This window comes from Bubalus kerabau, chromosome 9 (assembly GCF_029407905.1).
Source record: "Bubalus kerabau isolate K-KA32 ecotype Philippines breed swamp buffalo chromosome 9, PCC_UOA_SB_1v2, whole genome shotgun sequence".
Lineage (NCBI taxonomy): Eukaryota > Metazoa > Chordata > Mammalia > Artiodactyla > Bovidae > Bubalus > Bubalus kerabau.
Genome location: NC_073632.1, coordinates 37,314,418 through 37,341,396, shown reverse-complemented (window position 1 = coordinate 37,341,396; position 26,979 = coordinate 37,314,418). Strand labels below are relative to the sequence as shown.

The window sequence follows — 26,979 nt, the reverse complement described above, 5'->3', positions numbered from 1 at the left end:
CGGATTAAAGGTTAATTCAAAATACAAAAGAGACTCCCAAAAAGCTATCAGTTGACTTTTCAACAGAAACTGTAGGCCAGAAGGGAGTGGTGCAACATGTTCAAAGTGATTAGAAAGGAAAACCTGCAACCAAGGATACTAGTCAAGGCTTTCATTCAGATTTGATGGAGAGAACAAAAGTTTTACAAAGAAGGAAAAGCTAATCAGGTTCAGCATCACCAAACTGGCTTTACATGAAATGTTGAAGGGACTTTTCTAAACAAAAAAAGCCCACAACTAGAAACGTGAAAATTATGAAAGGACGCACCCAAATGTTCACAGCAGCATCATTTAGAACAGCCAAATTAAGTATCCATCAACAGATGAAAGGATAAAAATGTTTATATATAAACACCTTTATATATAGGATAAAGGATATATCCTATATAAGGATAAAGCGTCTATATATATGTATGTATATAATGGAATATTAGCCATAAACATAATGATTTTCTGCAATTTGCAACAACATGGATAGACTTAGAGTGTATTGTTGCTTTTGTTGTCCAGTTGCTAAGTCATGCCCAACTCTTTGCGACCCCATGGATTGTAGCATGCCAGACTTCCCTGTCCTTCACTATCTCCCAGAGTTTTCTCAAATTCATGTCCATTGAGTCGGTGATGCTATCTAACCATCTTATCCTCTGCTGCCCTCTTCTCCTTTTGCCCTCAATCTTTCCCAGTATCAGGGTCTTTTCCAATGAGTCATCTCTTTGGGTGTTGTGCTTACTGAATAAGTCAAACAGAGAAAAGACAAATATAGTATTATATCACTTCTATGTGGAATCTACACAAATGAATGAGTATAACAAAACAGAAACAAACTCACTGATGTAGAGAACAAACTAGGGATTACTAGTGTGAAGAAGAAAGAGGGGAGGGGTAGGAAAGGGGTAGGGAATTAGGAGGCACAAATTACTGTATATAAAATAAATAAGCTGCAAAGATACACTGTACCACCCAAGGAACATAGTCGATTTTTATCATAACTTTAAATGGAGTAAATCTATAAAAATATTGAGTCATTTTGTTATATACCTGAAAATAATGTAATATTGTAAATCAACTATACTTCAGTAAAATGTTTTTTTAAAAATTGCAAAAGAAAAAATCTCATTGATAAAGGCAAATATATAGTAAAGATGGTAAGTCAGCCATGTATAAAGCTAGTAGGAAAGTTAGACAAAAGCAGTAAAATCATCTACATCTGTAATAAGTAGTTAAGGGATACACACACAAAAAAGATATAAAATGTGTTGTCAAAAACTGAACCTGGTTCAGTTCGGTTCAGTCACTCAGTCGTGTCTGACTCTTTGCTGCCCCACATGGACTGCAGCACGCCAGGCCTCCCTGTCCATCACCAACTCCCGGAGTTTACTCAAACTCATGCCCATTGAGTCAGTGATGCCATTCAACCATCTCATCCTCTGTTGTGCCCTTCTCCTCCTACCTTCAGTCTTTCCAGCTTCAGGGTCTTTTCAGGGGGAGTAAAAATGCAGGATTATTCAAATGCATTTGAACTTAAGAGAAACTTAATCACACATACATATAGATTCCTTTGTACAACATGGGAAATATAGTGTACAATTATGTAATATCTTTGGTGATGTATTGAAACTAGATTTATCATCCTGATTATATTGAAATATATAAAAATATCAAATTATTAAGTCATATAATAGAAATTAACATAGAGTTATAGGCCAATTATACTTCAAACTAAAAAACAAATTCATAGAAGATATCAGATTTTTTGTTACCAAAGATAGAGGATGGGGGAAAAGAGAATTGGATGGATGTGGTAAAAAGGTACAAACTCCAATTGTGGGATAAATTAAATATTAACTTATATGCAGAGTACATCATCAGAAACGTGGGCTGGAGGAAGCACAAGCTGAAATCAAGATTGCTGGGAGAAATATCAATAACCTCAGATATGCAGATGATACCACCCTTAAGGCAGAAAGTGAAGAAGAACTAAAGAGCCTCTTGGTGAAAGTGAAAGAGGAGAGTGAAAAAGTTGGCTTAAAGCTCAACATTCAGAAAACTAAGATCATGGCACCCAGTCCTGTCACTTCATGGCAAATAGATGGGGACACATGGCAAAGAGTGGCTGACTTTGTTTTTTGGGGCTCCAAAATCACTGCAGATGGTGACCGCAGCCATGAAATTAAAAGACGCTTACTCCTTGGAAGGAAAGATATGACCAACCTAGACAGCGTATTAAAAAGCAGAAACATTACTTTGTCAACAAACGTCCGTCTAGTCAAGGATGTGAGAGTTGAACTATAAAGAAAGCTGAGTGCCGAAGAATTGATGCTTTTGAACTGTGGTGTTGGAGAAGACTCTTGAGAGTCCCTTGGACTGCAAGGAGATCCAACTAGTCCATCCTAAAGGAGATAAGTCCTGGGTGTTCATTGGAAAGACTGATGTTGAAGCTGAAACTCCAATATTTTGGCCACCTGATGCAAAGAGTTGACTCATTTGAAAAGACATCTATGGATGTGAGAGTTGAACTATAAAGAAAGCTGAGTGCCGAAGAATTGATACTTTTGAACTGTGGTGTTGGAGAAGACTCTTGAGAGTCCCTTGGACTGTAAGGAGATCCAACCAGTCCATCCTAAAGGAGATAAGTCCTGGGTGTTCATTGGAAAGACTGATGTTGAAGCTGAAACTCCAATACTTTGGCCACCTCATGCGAAGAGTTGACTCGTTTAAAAAGACCCTGATGTTAGGAAAGATTGAAGGCAGGAGGAGAATGGGACAACAGAAGATGAGGTGGTTGGATGGCATCACCGACTCATTGGACATGAGTTTGGGTAAACTCCAGGAGTTGGTGATGGACAGGGAGCCCTGGCGTGCTGTGATTCATGGGGTTGCAAAGAGTTGGACACGACTGAGCGACTGGACTGAACTGAACTGAATGCACAACATGATAAATGTAATTGACACTACTATATGTTGTATTTGAAAGTTAAGAGTTTTTAAATGATGCAAGATGGATCAGTATAAAATAAAGTAACAGAATGTGGAAAGTTCATGATATGGTTTCAGAATCCCTATTGTAATAATCTGGAGAAATTATAGCTTATTGAGTTTTGATGTAGTATCAAAGAAGAATATTTACAATGATCTCTTCTCCTGTTTCCAACTACATCTGTGTGAAGCTGGATATTCTGCATTTACTGTAACCAAAATGGTATATTCCAATAGAAAGAATGCAGAAACCAATATAATAATCCAGATCCCTTATAGTAAGCCAAAGTTTACAAGTTGTTTTAAAATTTAAAATAATGTCAAAGGCAATCTTTCTAGTAATTTTTCTTTGAAAATAGTTATTTTTCATTAAAATGTTATTTATATTAACTACAAATTATATATTAGGTGTAAAGTCACCCAGGTAATAGAGTTATTGTTATTTTCAATGTATTAATGAGTAAACACTTTAAATTATTTATTTATTTATTTATTGTCTGTGCTGGATCTTCATTGCTGCATATGGGCTTTCTCTAGTTGCGGTGAGAGCAGAGCTACCCTTCATTGTGGTGCATGGGCTTTTCATTTCAGTGGCTTCTCTTGTTGAGAAGCATGGGCCCTAGGGCTTGAGGCCTTTGGTATTTGTGGCTCTCAGGCTTAGTTGGCTGGTGGAATGTGGGATTTTCCCAGACCAGTGATCAAACCCGGGTCCCCTGCATTGGCAGGCAGATTCTTAACCACTGGACTACCAGGGAAGTCCAATGAGAAAATACTTTCAAAACATCTCAGTTTTTACTAAAATGACCCATCTTTCTTATATGACCTGGGTAAGACTCACTGCAACATTTTTTCCCAATTTCCCTAACACTTGAGATGATTCCCTTGTTTCCCTGTGGCCATGCCAGAAACAGACCCTTTAAATTTCCATTTTTTTGTCTTCTACCTAATTAACTGAGGTTCCTTTTATGATTAAAAAAAAAGAGAGACAAAACTAGTTAGATAGGGAGATAAACATTTCTTATTAATTGACTGACTGAGATCCATCTGATGACAAAAATCAATCACACTTCTATATATAACTTGTCTCTGGGCTTCCAGGTGGTTCAGTAAATAAAGCATCTACCTGCAATACAAGAGATGGCCTGCCATGCAGGAGACCAGGGTTCGATCCCCAGGTCAGGAAGATCCCCTGGAAGAGAAAATGGCAACCCACTCCAGTATTCTTGCTTGGGAAACTCCATGGACAAAGGTCTGGTGGGCTACAGTTTATGGGATAACAAAGAATCAGACACAACTTAAATGGTTAAACCACCAACCACCATAACTTGTCTATAAAAGTCTATTCCTTTCCATAAAAGCTTAGGCAAAACCACCTGCAAAGATACTCTGATCTTCAGACCTACAATATTTTCCCTATTATAATTATGGCTAAATAAAGCCAAATTATTCCTCATTTGTTCATAGATTTTTGTTGTTGTTCTTTTGCCTTTGACATTAAAAATGAATTCATATTTTTGTTAAATCTTCCAGCTTCCAAAATATGTTAGGGCCTACAAAAATAAAAAACACTGGCTTGACCTTTATTTTTAAAATCATAAAGCATGGTTTATAATGCAAAATTCATCTATGAAAACGTCAACCTTAGGAAAATGAAGTTATATTTCCATTTGTACGTACAATTTTTCTATGATTTCATTCAGGAGAAGGAAGGAACCAGATGAATCAGGCATGAATTTTCTGGCAATAGAAGAGAAAGGACTTCCTATGCAGGCCACACGATTGGATAAAAGCCACACATATAGTTCAATCTGTAAAGCAGACAGTAGTCCTCCAATCTTAAAATATCTCTCTTATATGTTTGGGCACTTGTATATGTGTGTGCGTGTGTGTGTGTGTGTGTGTATTGGATGGAGGAAATCCAGAAAGAGACATTTAATTGAATTGTGCTTCAAGAAACAAATACCATGAGGCATTGGTTTAACACTGTACATTGACATCAGCTGATTCTTAGATGAATTAGCTGCTAAAGAGGAAGATAACAGGATGGTTATCACAAAGAGGGTGTTGTGCAGGAAGAAGGGAAGGAAGTACGTGGAAGCTGACTGCAACATTGAAAGAGTCCAATTGTTCTTCCTACGCACCTCTGCCTATGGTCTATTGGCCTATCCTTGATTTGAACATTTTGGTCTTTGTCTTCACTCACTGACTCAGGAAATCAGAAAGCTCCATAGAGGCCAGGAGTCAGTGTGTTTTATGGCCTATTAGTCCCTTCCATGCTGCTGGAAACAGGCTCTTTCAGAATGTGTATGTGCTGGTATACGTGTTCTGGCCAAGACGTAGCCAATGGCAGCGCTGAAACTTACTAAGGAATGACAGAATCTCTTCTATTACTTGAACTTATAATACGTGTTACTGGAACAATGCATTTTTAATAGTAATAAGTATAAGAATAAAGGGAAAGTTCAGTGGATAAAATTTTCTCATGAGTCTCCTTTTCCTAACACAATCCTAAATTCCTATGGAGAGATTTTATATATATATATATATATATATATATATATATATATATAATTATTATTACCATCAAATGAAAAATGCTACAAATATAGACTTTTGGAAGCAGGTGTATTTGTTACACTTTGGCAGTGTAATGTAGTCTAAAGATTACTAAAGAGAATTTTACTAACTACATCTTGTATTGTTACAGAGAACTCAGGGTTGAGGAAAAAACACCTTTGAGAATATTTAAAACATCAAAGTATTTAGCTTTAACTACTAACCTTGAAATATTTTTGATTGGTTTATATAATGCAGCCAATTTGCAATAACTCACTGTAAATTGGCTATAATTGACTGACATATAAAATCAAAGTATATCTTCATTTAAGTTTTCTTATATTGAAATATCGGAGAAGGCAATGGTACCCCAGTCGAGTACTCTTGCCTGGAAAATCCCATGGGCGGAGGAGCCTGGTAGGCTGCAGTCCACGGGGTCGCTGAGAGTCGGACACAACTGAGCGACTTCACTTTCACTTTCATGCATTGGAGAAGGAAATGGCAACCCACTCCAGTGTTCTTGCCTGGAGAACCCCAGGGATGGGGGAGCCTGATGGGCTGCCGTCTCTGGGGTCGCACAGAGTCGGACACGACTGAAGTGACTTAGCAGCAGCAGCATATTGAAATATTGTTCTTTTGTAATGTTGATAGAAATAAAAGATATTTTGATAATAATACTTTTGTAATTATAAAATTTTAAACAATTTTATCTTTTGGGAATTTAATTATTCTCATAACTTTTCCAAGAGGCAGTTAAACACAATCAGACATTTTAGATTGGCTGTTTCCTTCTCTTAGATATTACTAAACTTAATTTGAGAACTAAAGTGAAATAAAATCATATTGTATCTAAATTTATAGAAAGTCTCTTCTCTGAATATAACTGAATACAAAAAATAAAATTTTAGATTAAACATTTTCTCCATAAGTTCAAAGATATAGAACATTTAGGAAAAAGTAATCAATATTCTGCAAATTTTAAGATCTACTAAATTTTCCAGAATTTTTAGACACAATTCTGGGATATTAGTTTATTATTGGAGGGCATATCTATTATGTGATTTTATTTTTAGTAAGTCAGAATGAAAACATTTAATTGTTTTAGACACTCTCAGGCAGAGGAACCAGAGATAAAATTGCCAAAATCTGCTGGATCTTTGGAAAAGAAAGAGAGTTCCAGAAAAACATCTATTTCTGCTTTATTGACTATGTCAAAGCCTTTGATTGTGTGGATCACAATAAACTGTGGAAAATTCTGAAAGAGATGGAAATACCGGACGACCTGACCTGTCTCTTGAGAAACCTGTATGCAGGTCAGGAAGCAACAGTTAGAACTGGACATGGAACAACAGACTGGTTCCAAATAGGAAAAGGAGTACATCAAGGCTGTACATTGTCACTCTGCTTATTTAACTTCTATGCAGAGTACATCATAAGAAATGCTGGGCTGAATGAACAAACTGGAATCAAGATTGCTGGGAGAAATATCAATCACCTCAGACATGCAGATGACACCACCCTTATGGCAGAAAGTGAAGAGGAACTAAAAAGCCTCTTGATGAAAGTGAAAGAGGAGAGTGAAAAATTTGGCTTAAAATTCAACATTCAGAAAACTAAGATCGTGGAATCCGGTCACGTCACTTTATGGCAATAGATGGGGAAACAGTGGAAACAGTGGCTGACTTTATTTTGGGGGGGGCTCCAAAATCACTGCAGATGGTGACTGCAGCCATGAAATTAGAAGACGCTTACTCCTTAGAAGGAAAGATATGACCAACCTAGATAGCATATTGAAAAGCAGAGACATTACTTTGTCAACAAAGGTCCATCTAGTCAAGGCTATGGTTTTTCCAGTGGTCATGTATGGATGTGAGAGTTGGACTATAAAGAAAGCTGAGCACCAGAGAATTGATACTTTTGAACTGTGGTGCTAGAGAAGACTCTTGAGAGTCCCTTGGACTTCAAGGAGATCCAAACAGTCCAGCCTAAAGGAGATCAGTCCTGGGTGTTCATTGGAAGGACTGATGTTGAAGCCGAAACTCCAATACTTTGGCCACCTGATGCGAAGAGCTGACTCTTTTGAAAAGACCCTGATGCTGGGAAAAATTGAGGGCAGGAGGAGAGGGGGATGACAGTGGATGAAATGGTTGGATGGCATCACCAACTCAATGGACATGGGTTTGGGTGGACTCCAGGAACTGGTGATGGACAGGGAGGCCTGGTGTGCTGTGGTTCATGGGCTCACCAAGAGTCAGTCACGACTGAGCAACTGAACTGAACTGAACTGATACCATATAAAAATGAAAGAGTCTCTAAAGAGTGAAATCTCACTTGTATGGCTGCATGCTCAGTTATGTCAGAGTCTTTGCAATCCCATGGACTGTAGCCCACGAGGGTCCTCTGTTCATGGAAATTTCCAGGCAAGTATATGGGAGTGGGTTGCAATTTCCTACTCGAATTGTTACCTTCAAATCATGGTGCTGGAGAAGACTCCTGAGAGTCCCTTGGACATCAAGGAGTTCAAACCAGTCAATATTAACAGAAATCAGCCCTGAATACTCATTGGAAGGACTGATGCTGAAGCTGAAACTCCAGTATTTTGGTCACCTGATGCGAAAAGCTGACTCGTTGGAAGTCCCTGATGCTGGGAAATATTGAGGGCAGAAGGAAAAGAGGGTGTCAGAGGATGAGATGGCTAGATGGCATCACCAAAGCAATGGACATGAACTTGGGCAAACTTCGGGAGATGGTGAGGGACAGGGAGGTCTGGCGTGCTGCAGTCCACCTGGACCCAAAGAGTTGGACACGACAACAATGACAACCACTTGGGAAGCCCATTCCTTACTACTATTCTCTAGCAAATTTTTCTGCAAAAAAGGCTAGTTCTGAAGTGAGGATTCACTTCATAAAAAAAAAATTCAAAAGCTTCTGAATTTAGGAATGTATATTTAGCCAGTGTGTTAATCCTGTCGTGCAGCTCTTGGAGGCCACTCAGCAAACTTGCCGTGACAACCTGAGAGGAGCTTTCCAGAGTTCTGCTGTGAATCAGTTCTCAGCAGTTCAGAATATACCAGAAAGGATGCACTGACTATGAAATCATCCTTAACTGTAAAAGCTTGATATATATTATGTAAAACATCAGAAAAATCCCTACAGAAAAGGACCGGTCATTCATTCTACCTAGAGGCAAGAGGTTATCCTGTGAGAAGGTTTGCCTTGAGTCCAAGGACTTCAATTCCCAGCGATGCTGTTAACTCACTTACTGCATGACTCTGGGGGAGGCTCCAGCCTCCTTGGGTTTCCTCCCACTTATCATCCAGGAGATAAAGAGACTGGATCAGATGACTCAGGAAATTTCTCCAGTTAAACTTACTACATTCCAGTTGTAATTATTTAAGAAAAGGTCTTTTATTTTCTATTGTGTATATAAAAGCAAATAAATAAAAACTAACCATTCAGTTCAGTTCAGTTGCTCAGTCGTGTCCGACTCTTTGCGACCCCATGAATTGCAGCACGTTAGGCCTCCCTGTCCATCACCAACTCCTGGAGTTCACTCAAACTCACGTCCATCGAGTCAGTGATATCATCCAGCCATCTCATCTTCTGTCATCCCCTTCTCCTCCTGCCCCCAATCCCTCCCAGCATCAGAGTCTTTTCCAATGAGTCAACTCTTCGCATCAGGTGGCCAAAGTACTGGTGTTTCAGCTTTAGCATCATTCCTTCCAAAGAACACCCAGGACTGATCTCCTTTAGAATGGACTGGTTGGATTCCTTGCAGTCCAAGGGACTCTCAAGAGTCTTCTCCAACACCACAGTTCAAAAGCATCAATTCTTCAGCACTCAGCTTTCTTCACAGCCCAACTCTCACATCCATACATGACTACTGGAAAAACCATAGTCTTGACTAGACGGACCTTTGTTGGCAAAGTAATTTCTCTGCTTCTTAATATGCTATCTAGATTGGTCATAACTTTCCTTCCAAGGAGTAAGCGTCTTTTAATTTCATGGCTGCAATCACCATCTCCGGTTGAAAAATTCAAAACCTGAAAAAAAAAATGATTTTGTGTGATTCCTGAAACAAAATTTATGCCCCCCATACAAAATGCATTAAAAAAAAAAAAAAGAAAGAAACTGCTAATTCAGCTTCTCTTCCATCTTCTCTCTCCAGTAACCCTTTTTAAGTTTTTACCAAGAATGTACGGCATGACCAAAGTTAACAAAAGCAGTTCTCCGTGCATGGATAATTCCTTGCCAGTGATCAAGGGTGAAAAGCAATGACCATGTATTAAAGGGTCAGAGCTATGTGTCAGGGGATGGTCCACACTCCCACTGAGAACAAGGCAAAGCTCTTGGACCCCGTGACCCTAAGTCTGTTTCTTTGTAAAGTTCAAAAAGAGACTCAGTGAAGTGCTAAATAACAAACTTATCCACGGGTGCCTGAGAATGGCTTTACTCTACAGGAAATTAAATCCAAGCTATTGAGGGCTTGAGTTCATCCTTGTTTTTTAAAAATCAGTTTCTTACAGCACAACCCAAGGCTTATTTTCATTGTACCACCCACTTCATTTGTGCTCACGGAACACTGATTTTCTTAAGTAGTTGAAACATTAGGTGAAAAAAGAAGATGAATATCACAAACGCACAGTTTTGTTTTTTACTTAACATAGGTTTGTTCCGAAAAACAAAGCAAGTAACATCAAAACAACATGAAAAACAAACTTAATAGTTCCTGAGACAGAGAAGAACTAAAATATTGCAGCACATTTCAAGCTCCTACATGGTAGAAACTCTTTTCTTAGTTTACTGTGAAGTTTAATAATTATATGGACATGGATGTATCACATTTTTATTACAAAAATTAGGAGTTGTCTTGCTTGTTATTTTTAACCTCAGAAATGAAAAGGTAAAGCCAATAAAAATGATAGTCCATAAAACTCTACATAATTTTACACTCTAGTTTACAAGTTAGCTTGGAAATGTTTATTCTTGTTAGAAGAAATACCTGTCTAGAATTTTCCAACTCAATCAGGCAAGAGAAGTCAAAAAGAAGAAGGAAGAAAAGAAGGAGGAGAGAGATTGTAAAAATATCGTCCTGTATCAATATAAGTAAGCAGAATTTGAGCTATTTTTATAGAAATGAAAAGCAAATAGCAGACAGCTCTAAGTTCAATTCTGCTTTAATTTTAAATTTCAGTAACTTTTTTCTCTGATATTTAATGAGAGATGCTCTTGTAACATCTTCACTGTTGAAAATCTTTGTTTTCCGTTTTATTCCCCAATCTGCTTTTTGCTAATTGCTCAAATCTTTTATTTTGCTAATTGCTCAAATCTGCCCTTCCTTCTCTAATCTTTTCCCCTGGCCTTCCTCTTCCTCCTACCTCTGTTTTCTTCCGCAGGCATTTGATGTTGTGACACAGCCCGGAAGGTGCCCACGGGCAATTTAAATGGTAGACCCTGAGGGGCACGTGAGGGTGGGCAGTGTGCAACGGGAAGCTGGAAAAGCAGCCAGGCTGCAGACCAAGGGGGAAATGAGCTGGACTCAGCTAGGCAAGTGAAAGTCAAGAGCCCCAGAGAGAAAAGTCAAAATGACAGGTTGCTCTGTTTCTAGGTGGCTGACTTGTTCTAATTCCGGTGACTTTTGAGGTGGCTTGTATTTCCTTTCGGTTCTAAAAGATTCCTTAAATTTTTCCAATACCTCTTCTCTTCTTTCTTCTCTCTTTTTTTTTTTCAGATTTCAGAAAATTAATTTCTAACAAACAAATGGCTACAGATTGAATATTTATGTCCCCCAAATTCATATGTTGAAACCTAATCCCCCCAAGTGAGGGTATTTGGAGATGGGGACTTCAGGAAGCTATTAATTCATGAGGGCAGATTCTCCAGGAATGAGATTAGTGTCCTTATAAAAGAGACCCCAGAAAAGTGACTCCCTTGTGCCTTTCACTATGTGAGGTTCCAGAAAAAAGAGAGCTGTATCAGAACCAAAAAGTGGACTCTCACCAGATACTGAGCATTTTAATGTGATACTTTAACCACCATACTGCATCATCTTCTTATAAGTGTGGAAATCAAAGCCCAGGAGAGCTTTGGAAATGTGGGCAACAGAATTTGTACCTCAATTGGCCTGATTTTCCTCTTTTCTTTTCTTTGTTCCTCCCTCCCTCCCTTCCTGTCTCCTTCTCCCTCTCTCTTCTTTGGCCTTCCCTCCCTGGCAGGATTTAGTGATGATTGGAAATCCTATCCAGAAAGAAAATTTATGAAATGAATACACTAAATCTGAAATAAAAAATAACCATCTCTGCCAAAGGATGTTAACAGAGCTCAGTGATTATTGCCATTTCAGTCCCACCAAAACAATGTTAGGAATGAAAACTGCAAAGTAAGCAAAGCAAAAAAATAAATAAATGAAAATAAAAGCTTTGACTCTTTAGTCCTATTGTGGTAAATTTACAGAGCAACCCTATTACCAGACAAGAATATAACGAAAAGTAAAATTATGGTAGATGGATAATATATGTATTTTATCAATAACATCAAAACAAAAAAACATGGGCTTCCTTGGTGATCAGTGGTTAAGATTCTGTGCTTCCATTGCAGGGAGCATGGGCTTAACCCCTGATAAGAGAAATAATATCCTGTATGTCATGTGTTGTGGCAAAAAATACAAAAGAAAGCCACACATAGTCATTTCAGGTAACATATTAGTAAGACTCTCTTTACTTACAGCATTGAGCTTATATTATTCGTCTTTGTCATTTGCTACCAGTAAAGATTCACATTAACCTCCAAGAACAAAACTTTTCTTTTTTTTTTAGATGGTAACAATAACCCTGTGTACGAGACAGCAAAAGAGACACTGATGTATAGAACAGTCTTATAGCTTTTCTTATAAATCAAGTTTCAAAATATCTGAAGAGAGGGGGAATGGATTTAGATGTTATTAAACAACAGCTAATAATTACTTAAGTGTTTTGGCTGAATATGTCCTAAATCTATAATCTAAACATTTTGATTTTAATATTCAGAGACTAAAAATTCATCTCATGTTACATTAGAATCTCAACTGCCATACTTTGGAGCATCTAGCTGCTCCATTATAGAATTTACAATCTTCTTCAGCACTCCCTTGCCCAAATTATCTTAATATTCCTCAGTGCTTATGAATCAATTCTTTTTTTTTTTATTTTTTTTTAAATTTTATTTTATTTTTAAACTTAACATAATTGTATTAGATTTGCCAAATATCAAAATGAATCCACCACAGGTATACATGTGTTCCCCATCCTGAACCCTCCTCCCTCCTTCCTCCTCCTAAGAATCAATTCTTATCTTTTTCCTGCTGAGCAGGAATTCATAGAACCTACTCTGTCCATTCTTCCCAGAGCCAACTGCTCATCACTGTCTTCGAGAGGTCCTTACTCCAGTGTCTTCTGGAGCCACCAATGGCTCCTGAACCTCCGTGGCTATTGTGTCCCTGGGGTGACAGTCTAACAGCCAAGTCCCAGCAACCTCATAGGCTTAGCTCCTGTCATCTCCATGTCTATCATCAGGCTCACTGCTCTCAACTCTTGCTCTTTCAATCTGCTAAAATAAAGCCGTGACTCAGTCACCAGCATCCATTAACTGAGGTCGCTTAAAAAAGACAAAATGAATGACACTACTTTCTTCAGTCAGGAAAGCACACACACACAAACACTCAACTTGGGCCCCAAGGTTTACAGATCTAATGGTGTGAGTCCTCAGATTCACCCACACAGCCTGGTTCCCCCGCTCCCCAAGAACACTTGAGATTTCAGGCAGGCTGATGTGGTTAGGGGATTACTACCCATCTCCAAGTTGGCCAGAACCAACATTATCCATTTTACATTTTCATCTCCATCATCCTTTCTTGACATTTCTTCTTGGCTAGTTCTTTCTTTGTCTCACTGTATATATGTATAAGTGTTTCCTACATCCAAGGCACAGTTCAAGCAATAGAAATAGTCTACCATTTGTTTTAATCATTTAAACATCAAAGAGAAGGTATGGTACCTTTCAAACTCTTTTCTTCTAGGTTTTTCTACCTCATCTATATTTATGTTTTCAAATAGTTCTCTGGGATCAGCCAGATGGAATCTAAGGCCTAATCAACATGTTGTGTGAGTATTTGCAGGACCCCAAATATTTACTGAATCTGAGCCCTGGGAGGCTACTTAGTCAAAAGCTTACTGTATACCAGTGGCACCAAGATCAGAGCAGTGGGAATGGTCTACCTGGGTTCAGGCAGTCAGTATGTACACTGTCTAGTGTGTTTTGTCCTGTATCATCACCAAACACCAGCAATTCTAAAACAGTATCAGTGTTAAAATACTCTTCCCCAGAAAAAGTCTTTTGCTGGTCTAAGTTGAGCATCAGCAAGCAACTTTTTCTGTAAAGGGCCAAATAGTAACTGTTTGGGACTTTGGGGGATAAAAGAAACCTGTTTCAATTACTCAGTCTTGATGCTGTAGAAAGAAAGAAGCCATAGACAAAACACAAATGGCTGGAAGTGTCTGTGTTCCAATAAAACTTTATTTATAAAAATAGGCAGCAGGCAAGATTCGGTTCGGGCTACAGTTGTGGTCTAAATTCTAAATAATTGTTGTTCTTCCTGATGATTTTTAATAATACATGTAAGCTTTAAAGAAGCATATTTTTATTACTTATCTTTTGGTAAACATTGGATTCTATATGTAAGTTAATTCAGAGAACTTCCAGTTATACAGAGGGGCTGACACATGCAGACTCAGCCACATCACTTATTTCTAGAGTAAATTCTTAACAATAAGGAATCATTTGAGCTTGCTTCTGCCTAGTTTATTTCAAACCCCTATGGTACCACATATTTTTTCATCTAGACGTATATTTAAAATAAACAGTGATCACAGAGATGTAAAGAAGAAGAAATAAAAGCTGGTTTACTTTATTATATTATTCCTTCTGTGCACATGAAACCCTGGTGACTCCCTGCATGTTCAAATCTCTTCTTCCCATAAGGACCCGAGTCAGATTGGATGCTGCTGCTGCTGCTAAGTCGTTTCAGTCGTGTCCGACTCTGTGCGACCCCATAGACGGTAGCCCACCAGGCTCCCCCGTCCCTGGGATTCTCCAGGAAAGAACACTGGAGTGGGTTGCTATTTCCTTCTCCAATGCATGAAAGTGAAAAGTGAAAGTGAAGTCGCTCGGTCGTGTCCGACTCTTAGCGACCCCATGGACTGCAGCCTACCAGGCTCCTTCGTCCGTGGGATTTTCCAGGCAAGAGTACTGGAGTGGGCCATTGCCTTCTCCGGTCAGATTGGATAGGCCTATCCTAATGATCTCTTTTTAACTTAATCACCTGTTTAAAGGCCTCATCTCAAAATACAGTTACATTTTGAGGCACTGGAGGTTGGGGCTTCAATATTTGAATTTGCAGGGGTATATAATTGAGTTCATAACATACAGGATGAATTAAAAGTATTGTCTTAGCTTTTTAAGCCTGAAGGGAAATCAGAATCCACTTTCTCATTTTATAGCTGAGGAAACAAAGGTCTTTCCAAGGTAAGCCAGGAAGTGAAACCATGGCAGCCCAAATCTGAGCCCAGTGCTCTTTCTACTAAAATTTACAATATATTTTGTTTTCCTATTTTCTCTCCACTGGCAATAATTAAAATAGTAACTTTACATTATGTCATTATATTGCCTCTTGTAGAAAATATCTCATTTTGGCTTTTACTCTACACATTATTTTACCTACCTCTGTTACCATACCATGCAAAACAATGTACTTGGGAAGGTCTCCATCAGAGCCTAGAAGCTCAGGTCTTTGATAAAATTTCTGATAGGAACACGACAGGAAAAATGTGTATTATAAGAAGTCAATACTTTAAGTGATTATAAAGAGCATTATCCTTCCCATTTGTCCCCCAAACTGCCTTTTAAGGAAATAAAGTATATTTTGGGATAACTTGAGAAATACTTCTTATTCAGGGGAAAAAATCAGGCATCATGTGTTTTCCATAAAACACAGCAGTTTAAGCTCTTTTCCAAGAGGGCAGAAATATTTGTGAAAGAAAAATGTAATTACAAAAATCAAAAGAATTACACAGCAGAAGGATGATTTTTCCTAAAAGAGGAATATTAAAAAACCGAAGGAATTATTCCTGTAGATCTCTCTGCAAATCTCCGAATTTCTAACAGTCATTTCGTGATGGTTCCCAAATGAAAAATACATGCTGTTATCTGCGGCTGAGGTCAGGCAAGTTTGTTTATAAAGACGTCAGGGCACTTCAAAATGCTTGGTGTTTATCACGTACATAGGCTCATGCAGTAAGCAGTGGGATAAGGGAGGCAGTTTCTCATAAAACCTACCAGAAAGTGATTTTAAAAGCATAGTTAAGATTTTTCAGATAAGGAAGAAGCACATAATGCTTTTTTTTTTTTTTAAGGGTTAGGGTGACCCTGGTTTTGTAGAAGCTTTTCTTTTTTTTCCTGTACAAATATCTAGGACCCACTCTGGAGTTTCAAATCTGTTAATAGAGATGAGCAAAATGTACCTTAAAAATTAAGGCTATCTGGCCGATTTCCCTCAATGTGTCTCTCACAATCTAGCAACATTTTAGTCTCTTGATCTATAGTATCTCAGCTACTGAAATTCTGGATTCAGCTCTGTTCTGTTCTTCTGTAATCTCTATGTGGATGGAATAAATTAGGGGAGTTAATAATAATTATGGAATGTTTTTAAGCACACTAATTAAATTCTGCAATAATGGGAGAAGTTTGTGTTTTTTTTTCTTTTGGAAATAATATCTTATTGTTGTTTTGGCCCTTTTTGTTTTACTGGAACTATTTACACTATCCTATTTTTCTGAAGGATTTGCAATTGGAGTCAGTAGGAAAACAAGTTTTCCACCAAAAGGAATTTTAGAGATAATCTAACCAAAGCACCAGTTCTTTAAGTTGAAGAAACTGAAATAAATGTAAAAAAATGGAGGTGATGGTCTCCTGCTACATGATAAGTAGAGAGAGAACAAAGAATTGAACCCTTGTGTGATCATCTTTCGTGGTATTCTTCCTGATGGGCCATTAAAAATAGAAACATTCAGATATGTTAATTATATTTAAAAGAAAATATGACATCATGCCTTTTCTGTGGGAAGAGTAAAGGATTTTATATTCTTTCCATTCTCAAATAGAAGTTTCTGTTTTCTTCCTCCTAAAATTTTGATTTTTACTAGATACAGTTTTGATTTATTCAAAGTATAAGGGAAAATTAGTTGGGAAAATTTTGTCCCAGTTTGTTATCATTTATCTTGAGAGGCCCACTGGTCTCTCAGACAGCGCTTTAGCCAAAGAAGCTTCAAAGTGAGGATTACATTCCAGAGATTGGTTGTTCAACTTTCCAAATTCTAGGAAATTTTTGCCAGTGTACTTTGAGGCAATGAATTAAGTCTTGTGAATTGACATATAACAAACTTACTGGAAACTGATTTATAAAGAAACTCCAGTGACTAATTTGTAATGAAAGCTAAAACTAACAAACAGAATATTTATGTTTGCTGACTTGCAAATAGTTTACTGAACAATTGCTCCTTGGAAGAAAGTTATGACAAATCTAGACAGCATATTGAAAAACAGAGACATCACTTTGCCAACAAACGTCTGGATAGTCAAAGCTATGGTTTTTCCAGTAGTCATGTGTGGATGTGAGAGTTTGACCATAAAGAAGGCTGAGAGCTGAAGAATTAATGCTTTTGAACTGTGGTGCTGAAGGAGACTCTTGACAGTCTCTTGGAATGCAAGGAGATCCAACCAGTCAATCCTAAAGGAAATCAGTCCTAAATATTCATTGGAAAGACTGATGCTGAAGCTGAAACTCCAATACTTTGGCCACCTGATGCAAAGAGATGATTCATTGGAAAAGACCTTGATGCTGGGAAAGATTGAGGGCAGGAGAGAAGAGAGCAACAGAGGATGAAATGATTGGATGACACCACCGAATCAATGGACATGAGTTTGAGCAAACTCTGGAAGAAAGTGAAGAACATGGAAGTCTGGCCTGCTGCAGTCCATGATGTCACAAAGAGTCGAACACGACTTAGTGACTGAACAACAACACCACGTTTACTTATGAATAATTTTCATTCCACCTGCTGGCTCAAAGGGAATAAAAGGTTACAAAGTTGTCTGACTAAAGGATCTTCTGGTCGGATTTTACGGCTTGCACACCCTGAAATTTCAGATCGTGAGAGGACGTTATTTGGGGAGGCAGTGCATCCAAACCTCCAAGGAGACTGCTGTGGCCAGCTCTCACAAGAAAGAGCTGTAGGCAGAGGTTTCCAGCTTGAAACCTCCAATGGGATTGTTAACAGTAACCATGGGATGTTTCTATGATGTCACAAAGCAGGCACCTTTGTGTCGCAATAGCCTGGGGTAGTTTTTGAGCAGGCCAGAGGGGAGGCACTGTATGCGTCTTATTCTTCCCACATAATGCAAAGCAAGAAAGTGACAAATGCTGCCTGTCCAAATAACTTAATGTGCATTATGTCTGCCATTTATTGAATGCCAATGACCATTCTTAGTGATTCACACACAACAGTTCACTTACTTGTAACTAAACCATATAGGATAGGTGTGATTACACAGGAAAAGGAACTTCTTTCTTTCTTTCTTTTTTTTAACAAATGAAGAAACTGAGGCTTTGAAAAGTTACTTGACCAAGATCATACAGTTACTAAATGTCTGAGATTATATTCATGCTCTGAATCCAAGGGGTTCATCACCAACTCAATGGCAATGAATTTGAGCAAACTCCAGGAGATAGCAAAGGGTGGGGAGCTTGGCGTGCTCCAGTTCATGGGGTTATGAAGAGTAGGACTAAGTGACAGAACAATAACAATAACAAACAGCAAATAGAAGAGATGCCAAATTACAATCCAGGATGATTTTCTCAGAACGATTTAATGAGCATCTGGCAAAGTAGATAATTTAGATTGATAACATCAGCAGTCTATTGATAACCTGATTTTAAACTCAAGCTTATTCACCAATTTTAGTTGACATTAAACAAAGGCACAGTGGAACATTTAAAAATGTATTTTGCATGTTTGTGATATTAGTAGTTAATATACTTTTACATGCACAAAAAGAAAACATGCATTTAGCTAAGCACATTTCCTTAAATTTGTTACTCATTACAGTGGCTTTTTATTTTTTATATCTATGTAAAGAAAACATGTATTTTAAAGAAACATTTAGATATTTGTGGTAGTAATACCTCAGATGTGAGGCAGTAATTCCTGAGATGTTTTTTACCCACAGTTAGAAAGTTGCTGTAAACTCTTAGGGAGTAATTCTTACCCTTTCAGTTCAGTCAGTTCAGTCGCTCAGTCATATCCGACTCTTTGCAACCCCATTAGTAGTCTACTAAAATAGGCACATACATTTAACTGGATTATGCCCTCACTTTATGTTCTCTGCCCACCAAAAATCAGTTCAAAATCCACCTAAAAACTCCTTGCCACTTTCAGAAAACCCTCCATGATGAATTCTGCCCGATTCTGATTATGCTATCATTTCAGAATTGATAAGTAGATTTTAACTCTATGAATATGCATTTATTGATCTAAAATGTGCTTTCTGTACCTCTTATTTAATGATTGTGGTGAAAGTGAAGTCGCTCAGTCATGTCCGACTCTTTGCGACCCCGTGGACTGTAGCCCACCAGGTTCCTCCGTCCATGGGATTCTCCAGGCAAGAATACTGGAGTGGGTTGCTATTTCCTACTCCAGGGGAATCTTCCCAACCCAGGGATCAAATCCAGGTCTCCCGCATTGCAGGCAGACGCTTGAGCCTCTGAGCCACCAGGGAAGCCACCAAGAATGATTGTGGTAGCCAGTGTCAAAGATAGACCCACGTATTTTCCTGTTTTGATATTCATGATCTTAGCTGTACCCTTCCATAGTGAATAGGGCCCAATCAGATCAGATAACTAACTGGATGTTGTGGAAGTAGCAGATCTCGACTTTTGAGGCAAGGTCACAAAAGACATTCAAATTTTCCCCTTGAGACTTCCTCATGGTCTAGTGGTTAATACTCCAAGCTTCCACTGTAGGGGGCACAGGTTCCATCACTAATTTGGGAACCAAGATCCTGCATGCCCCTCTCCTGCCTGGCCGAAAAAAGAAAAAAAGAGAGAGAAACTTTCTCCTTGCTCTTCTGAATCATGCACTATGGGAGAAAACAGCTCAGACATTGTAAAGACACTCAAGAAGACCTACAGAGAGATTCCTGCAATGAGGAATTAAGGCTTTCTGCCAATATTTGTGTGAGAAAACCATTCTGGAAAAGGATCTTCCAGTCCAGTCAAACTTTCAGTTAACTGTAGCCCAGGATGATACCTTGAGCACAACCTGTGAGAGACCTTGAGCTGTAACCAAGCCAGTTAAGCTGGTCTCATTTTCCTGCAGCAACTGTTAAGATAACACAATTTATATTATTTTAAGCTACTAAGTTTTCCAGTATTGAGCCATGCATAATAATAACCCTAGCATAATGATCACTTGTGTTCTAACATTTAAGCTATTTAGTCATAACATTTTTCTTTCCATTTCTTTCTTTTTTTTTTTTTTTTTTTTGCACAATCCTTTTGTTGTTCAGTCGCTCAGTCATGTCTGACTCTTTGTAACCCCTGGACTGCAGCACACCAAGCTTCCCTATCCTTCACCATCTCCCAGAGTTTGCTTAAACTCATGCCCATTCAGTCAATGATGCCATCCACCAACTCATCCTCTGTCGCCCCTTCGTCCTCCTTTAGGTATAAGAGAAATACCAAAATTGATATACAAGGTTAAAGACAAATGTGGTAGAGAAATGGTCACCTTGCCACTGTGGTTTGGTGCCATAGAGTTTTGCTCTGTAAATAAAATGACGATAGGGCATTCCCTGGTGGTTCAGTGGTTAGGACTTTGTGTTTTCACTGCCGATGGCATGAATTCAATCCCTGGTCAGGGAACTAAGATCCCTCAAGCCACACCATGAAGCCAAAAGAAAAATAAAAAAGTTGATGATAGGAATCGCAGTTAATTCATCATTAACTTCAGGGATATGAACTAGATGAGCAGGTACCATAATTTAATCTTTTACTTTTTATCTGTAAGTTCTTGATGGTAGAATTACTCCCTGGCAGCTAGTAAAATGTCTACTTTTCTCTTTGTTTGAAGTCCCCAAATTAGATGATAGTCTATTGCTGTTCTAGTAAACAGTGTAAAAGTGGTTTTTCAATCTCTCTAGCTCTCTCTCCCTCTTTCCTTTCTATCCTTTTTTTTCTATTATCAAATAACTGGCTGAGGATGATAGTGAAGGAAGGTTTTAATAATCTTTATTATTGATAAGTAATAGTTTAAAGAGGTTAATAGATGACCCCGTTTCCCCCTACTTCAAGTAGGCATAATCATTGTTTTTTGAAAGAGAATTGCCTCTGTTTTTGATATTTGACATCTCATTATAACTAATCATGCAATAATATTTCTGATTGCCAATGAGGAATTGAGATGTAGAAATAAAAATCATGTTGATGGGAAAATAGGTGAGAGGGTTTTGATTTATAGTAACTGTTGGTTTATGATGAACAGTGAAAATCATTTTGCAAATATTAGGGGTGCTTTCATCCATATAAAAAGGTTGTTACTATTTAGAAGACGTAACAATCAATGTTCCCCAAAACATCAGAACAAGTAGACAACATGTACATGTATGCATATAAAGATATTTATTTCAAGGTACTGCCTTGTTAAAATATAACTTTATTTATTTATTTTGACTGTGCTGGGTCTTCATTGCTGCTCAGGCTTTTCTCTGGTTGTGGCGAGCAGGGGCTAATCTCTAGTTGCAGTGTGTGGGCTTCTTATTGTGGCGGCTTCTCTTGCTGCAGAGCATGGGTTCTAGGGTGCATGGGCTTCAGTAGTTGTGGACCTGGGCTCAGCAGTTGCAGCTCACAGGCTCTAGAGTGCTGGCTCGGTAGTTGTGGTACACAGGCTTAGTTGCTTAGTGGCATGTGGGATCTTCTTCAATCAGGATCAAACCTGTGTCTCTTGCATTGCCAGGCAGATTATTTACCACTGAGTCACCAAGAGAAGCTCCAAGGTATTGTCTTTTGTTATTGTGGAGGCTTGTTGTTTATTTGGCAACTCCATGGACTATAGAGCCTGCCAGGCTCCACTGTCTGTGGGATTTCCTAGGCAAGAATATTAGAGTTGGTTGCCATTTCCTTCTCCAGAGAATCTTCCTGACCCAGGAATTGAACCCCAGGTCTCCGGCATTGTAGGCAGATACTTTATTGCTGAGTCACCTGGGAATCCTGTTGTAGAGGCTAGCAAATTCAAATTTGTAAGATAGGCCTGCAGACTGTAAACACCAGGAGTTGATTCTGGAGTCTTTAGCTTCAATTTCTTCTTCTTCACAGAAACCTCAGTATTTGCTTTTAAAGTCTTTCATCTAATTGGACAGGCTCACCTACATGACAGAGAACAATCTCCTTCACTTGAAGGCAGTTGACTGTACAATGTTAACCACATCTACAAAATACCTTCACAGCAATGCCTTGATTAGTCCTTGATTGAATAGCTGGGTACTGTTGCCTATCCTAGTTGACACATATTGATAAAACCAGCCATTCTAGAAAATATGAATTTGGAATTAACCATACAGTTCCCATTTATAGTAGGAAATATAAATTCCCTAGACACAATTGTCACAATTAAAAAATGCTTCTAAGAACATTTAAAGTCAACTACATATTGATCTTTGTTGTTGGGGAAGATTAAAAAATGTTTTTCTGTTATTGAACTGGTTGAAGTCTTAGTACCGTACCTGCTAAAAGGTCCTTAATCTTCAAAGATTTCCAACTTTTAACATTAAACTCCTTCTCTTTCTCCAAATAAAATGAGCAAGGACTTCTGGAACTTAATCTGGAGTGAGTAGTTGGAGCTTGCACGACTCCCATTACACCCACAATTTTTCCTTTTTATCTGCAGCAGATTCTCCACTGGTGAAATTTTTCAGTTTAATTTTAATCAGAAACAGCTGTTTCAAGCAGATGCTCAGAGTTCAAAGACATTATGTACACAATTATAAAAACTTTCATTTTCAGACAACAACAGTAAACCAATCTAAGTGTAGCATGCCTAGGGATTCAAATTTCATCCTTGTGTTTTATTTAAGAATCTACCTAGTATAATGCTTCGTAGCAGCTAAGAAAACAGTTCTGTCACTTCTCAAAACCTAGAAAAGCCAGTGTCAGGTCCCCGGAGAGGCTGCCTTTTGTCATATCTCCAGATATGCAAATTGCTTATCACAGGGCAGAGGTGTTTTTCACGGCTTCCAAACAAATGTTGCTTATATTTACTGTAAGCAACATTAACAACAAAAATCACCCATAATTACTGACCCAATGACATCTTTCAAAGTAAAATTCTTGGCTACCTGCCCTTCCAATAGGCTGCCAAAAGATACTAGAAAGAGTCTCTAACTTTTGCAAGCATTTCCAAAGCCACTTAAATTCAGCTGAGAATTTGAAGTACTTACTCTCCTGGGATATGAATGTTTGTCCCCTGCTGGGCTGATGTGTTGCCACCTGCTTCTATCATTTATTAGGCCAGAATTGCCTGATGGGCTAGGTATTTCCAAAAGGGTGAATCAATTCTAAAGTAAACACAAATGGAAAGGCAATATTTTTCTATTAGATTCTCTGCTCAAATGTGAATAAATTTAGATATGCACTATTCAGTTTTGATAAGCCAAAAAAACATTGGAACTTATTTAATACTCTATTTTTTTTTAATGTTCTAAAAATTTGATGTTGGACTGCTGACTTTTTTTTTTCTTTTTGCTAAATAAGAGCATTTTAAAAATACCATCTTCTACAATCTACCATCTTCATCATTTTATTCAGAAGTATCAGAATACTAAGAAATAGAAACAACATCATCTTAGAATAGTATCCACCTGTTTTAAATGGAATAAACTTCAATTAAAGAAAAAAAGTGACTACACTGTTTTCATTTACAAATTTATCAATAGATCTGTAAAAAAAAGAAAGAGAGAGAGAGAATCACAAAAGCTCAGCATATGCCTCCAGTAGTTTTGGAATCAGTAGTGAAAATGTTACCTGAAAACTGGTTCACCTCTTTGTAGATGTGGAGTCAAAAGACACAGTCAAGTCAAAGATTGGGAAAAGGAAGGATTTATTATTTGCTTCAAGTAAAGGGAACACTGAAGGTCTTTTCCAAAGTAATGCCTCCTGGAACTGCAAAACTGGGGAAGTTTTAAGTTAAGGGTACATGCAATTCATGAAGCGGCTTGAGTAGAGGAGAATTCAGCATGGGATTGGGGCAAAGGTCGACAGAGTCTAAGCTTTGTTGATTGAAATCACTGATAGTTCGTAAAGGGCAACATCATCGTTCCTTAGGTTCCAGTTGATTGAGTGGTTGAGTGCCCAAGAGGGCTTTCATTCTGCAAAACAGCTCAAGAAAATGATTTGGGATTATCTTTACCACTGAAACAAGGGCTTCCCTGATAGCTCAGTTGGTGAAGAATCCACCTGCGATGCAGGAGACCCCAGTTCAATTCCTGGGTTGGGAAGATCTGCTGGAGAAGGGATCGGCTACCCACTCCAGTATTCTTGGGCTTTCCTTGTGGCTTAGCTGGTAAAGAATCTGCCCACAATGTGTGAGACCTGGATTCGATCCCTGGGTTGGGAAGATCCCCTGGAGGAGGGAAATGCTACCCACTCCAGTATTCTGGCCTAGAGAATTCCAAGGATTGTATAGTCCATGGAGTCTTAAAGAGTTGGGCATGACTAAGAGACTTTCACTTACCATTGAAACAGAACTGGGAGTCTTTACAGTTTATTTATTATCTCTACTGTTGTTACTTTACTTGCCGATAACAGTTTGCTCTTTAGTTCCCCACAAGATCATTATTACTGAAACCTGTTCAAAGGCAACCATTGTGACCAGGCTTAGATTACAAAATGGCTTAGGCCAAAATAACTTAAATCAAGAAAGTCATTCCTGGTTCTCTTTCTGTAGAGAACTCCTCACCTATCTGTTTAGAATGATTCTGCTGACAAAATTATTCAGATTTTTTTTTTTTAAATAAAAGGAGACCAAGTGAAATGATTTGCACACACACAAAGGTAGAAGAGCCCCAGTTTGAACCCATATTTTCCTATTCAGAGCGCATCTTTCTGAACACTGATTTGCCCAAAACTTTTATGGTTCTGTCTTTTCCCAAAATAATCTTGTCTCATCCATTCTTCTATTACTCTAACAAACTGTGACAATGCATATTATTATTGTTGTTTAGTTGCTAAGTCATGTCCAACACTTTATTATCTCAAGGATGGTAGCCCACAGGGCATCTCTGTCCATGGGATTTTCCAGACAAGAATACTGGAGTGAGCTGCCATTTCCTTCTCCAGGAGATGTTCCCAACCCAGGGGTCAAACTCGTGTCTCTTGCATTAGCAGTTCAGTTCAGTCACTCAGTCGTGTTAGACTCTTTGTGACCCTATGGACTGAAACACACCAGGCTTCCCTGTCCATCACCAACTCCCAGAGCATTAGCAGGTGGATTCTTTACCACTGAGCCACCAAGGAAGCCTTCTGTCAGAAATTAATCCTAGTTTAATAACTGCAGAGGGCAAGCTCTTTAAAAAACAGAATCTAAGATGAAAATTGATCGGAGATGGTCTATTGGTTGAATCTTCTGTTTTTTAATATTTATTTTTATTTATTATTTACTTGGCTGTGGTAGGTCTTAGCTGTGGCACTCAAGATCTTCAATCTTCATTGTGGCATGTGGGATCTTTAGTTGTGGCATGTGGGATGTAATTCCTTGACCAGGGATTGAACTGAGCCCCCCTCCATTGGGAGTGCAAAATCTTAGCCACTGGGCCACTAGGGAAGTCTAACTGAGGAGTCCTCTTTGTAACAGCACTTTGGAAGGTAAGAGAGGTAGGACTGGGCAGAGAAAAGCTGCAGAACAGCAACGTAATTGCAGCAGTGGCTTCAGCCAATCCTCAAAGAGTCTTGGAAGTGGCATTGCACTTCAGAGATGTTCCAAATTGAGACAAGAGGGCTAGGTCTTTGTAACCCTATGTCAACTAGTCGTTGGACACAGGTTTTTCTTGGAAACAGGCATAATCTTGCAAAGGCAGCTTCTTCCAGCAAGGAGAGGTCTCTGGGAGGACTCTGTTGAGAGCTGGCAATGGGCTGCACCACCAGCAACTGTGGTAATGAGAGCATGGGCCCTTAGTGGGGCACGGGCAGTGCACCAAGGCGTTCACTGCAGTGTTCTCCTGCAGCGCTCAGACCTGTTTTGCTTTCAAAATAAGCTTCCTCCATCTTGGGACAGCTCTTTCTTGCTGTGTTGCAAGGCAGAGATCTCCACATCACTATTAAGTGCTCACCTTTAACTGGGAATGAGGGGTATCTTCAGGTACATTGAGCCTGATATTTCCATTGTAAGCTTTCAGAGTCCCACTCCTTCCCAGCCAGGTCCCTGCCTGCAGGAGAGGATTGAAAACTCATCCTTCACTGCAACACCCTAGTGTAGGGCAAACCTGGGTTTGGTCCTCAGCTTTTTGTGCTTTTGGCTACAGAAATATGTATGCCGTGTATGCTGCCAAGGTCTCTGGCTTTCACATTTCATTTGACTTGGTAATTAATTGCCCAAGACATTTTATTTTCTTTCTCTAATGTCTCAGTAGCTTCTGGCTACAACTCTCTGATTCTATATTCTTATAATTGCGACTCCTCCTGACCCTCTCAAACACCTGGGGGTATTTCTATTATCAGCATATTTCCTTCCACTTGTATCCCATTCCAACTGCACAGTGGCAGTATGCCAGAGGCTCTCTGAACTCCACCTAGTATCAGTAATAGGTCCTCATGGCTGCAGGATAAAGGTTGATTCAACTCCAAAATCCTATTTTAGAACTAATTCCTAAAGCCAGGTCTCTTAGGTGAGTATCCTAGGGAATAGGCTCTGGTAAAATTTAAGGGCAGAAACAATACCTCTAAAGGAAAGAGGGGAGAAAGACTAGGAAGAGGGATACTTACTATGTGAGGCAGTTTCTACAGAGGTTCTCAGACAAAGGAAAGGTATTTGTGCCCTTATGCAAAGGAGACGCAAGAGACACGGGTTCGATCCCTGAGTCCAGAAGATCCCCTGGAGAAGGAAATGGCAACCCACTCCAGTATTCTTGTCTAGAAAATTCCATGGACTGAGGAGCCTGGTGGGTCCTCAAAGGGTCGGCCACGACTGAGCACATGCATGCACATACTCCAGTATCTAGCATCACTGGATATGAACACCATCACTTTGGGTGAGATAGCTCTTTGAGGTTGGG

General features: G+C 38.8%; 1 long non-coding RNA gene across 1 annotated transcript in view; it reads right to left on the bottom strand.

Annotated features, from left to right (window-relative positions):
- LOC129619730 (uncharacterized) overlaps positions 1-26,979 on the bottom strand; it is a 416,113-nt gene that overhangs the window by 327,873 nt on the left and 61,261 nt on the right. The window lies entirely within an intron of this gene.